The 1122-nt window shown below is 54.5% G+C and overlaps 1 non-coding gene across 1 annotated transcript; it reads left to right on the forward strand.

Annotated features, from left to right (window-relative positions):
- Positions 1–476: 476 nt before the first annotated feature.
- On the forward strand, positions 477–596 carry LOC120617439 (5S ribosomal RNA). Its single transcript, XR_005656920.1, has one exon. It is a non-coding gene; the product is annotated as a 5S ribosomal RNA (ribosomal RNA).
- Positions 597–1122: the final 526 nt, after the last annotated feature.

Here is a 1122-nt window from a genome sequence, read left to right on the forward strand (position 1 = left end):
CACTGTGTAACACTCCACCTGTAGGTAGTGTAATTAAGGTGCACCGGAACCACAATCGGCCCGGTGACAGGCAGAGGGACAATTACTGACCTCCCACGGATTTTTAAGTCAGCACATTTACTACTGTGAAAATCACCAAGTCATTAGCAGAGGGGTTTTAAAAAAATTTTTAAATGAAAGAAGTCTGCTCACATTACAGCTATTTGTCTGTTAACCTCCTTGTCCCCTCTCTTTCTGACTTCAGGTGAAATTCCCCCGCTCCCCGCCGGAGCCACGGCAGACTGGGGGGCACCAGCCTAGCAAGGGGGAAAAAGCTCCCGGCCCAGTCTTGGAGGAGCGAGTGGTTTCCCGCTGGAGACCGTCGCCCCTCGCATAGGGTCTAGGGGTACGTGCGTCGACAAGCACCTTTCCCTCGTGCCTCGCTGGGCTCCCATGTCGCCTGAGAGCTGACGCTTTGACACAAAATTAATCTCCAAGTCTACGGCCATTCCGCCCTGAACAAGCTCGATCCCATCTGATCTCGGAAGCTAAGCAGGGTCGGGCCTGATTAGTACTTGGATGAGAGACCACCTAGGAAGACCAGGTTGCTGTAGATGTAAAAATAAAAAAATAAAGGATTGTAAGCTGACGAGGTCCTTGCAATCTGTGAGGTCAACCAAGGGTCGCCTCGCCTAAAAAAAAAGAAACAACAAAATTAATCTCCATAGACGCCCGCTCGGGAGATTGGCAGCTGTAGCCAGGGGTTCTGCTCACTGCCCTCTGGATGCCAGGCTGTCAGCTGCCGGCCTGGGAGGCACACAGTCCCCTGTCCTCTGTCCAGCCTCTGCAGCAACAGCACTTCCAGCCACTCCCAGCCACTCCCAGCCACGCCTCTCCTGCCCATGAACAGGGGGCGCTGCTTGTGATGAGGCTGAGGAGCAGAGATGCCCTGACATCCATCTCATTAGTAAGCAAATGCTTCCCCCGCAAAGGCGAGTGTCTGTTCTCAGCGGGCAGAAGGCAGGCGGGGCAGAGCTGAAACAGAAGGACTTTGGCGTCATGCCAGATAGGTTCTGCTTCCGGCCCCATCGCTCCCTCACTGAGCCTCTTTGTGCCTCGGCTTCCTCGTCTGTCACACGGGGA

The sequence above is a fragment of the Pteropus medius genome, unplaced genomic scaffold (assembly GCF_902729225.1).
Source record: "Pteropus medius unplaced genomic scaffold, Ma_sr-lr_union100, whole genome shotgun sequence".
In the NCBI taxonomy this organism is placed as follows: domain Eukaryota; kingdom Metazoa; phylum Chordata; class Mammalia; order Chiroptera; family Pteropodidae; genus Pteropus; species Pteropus medius.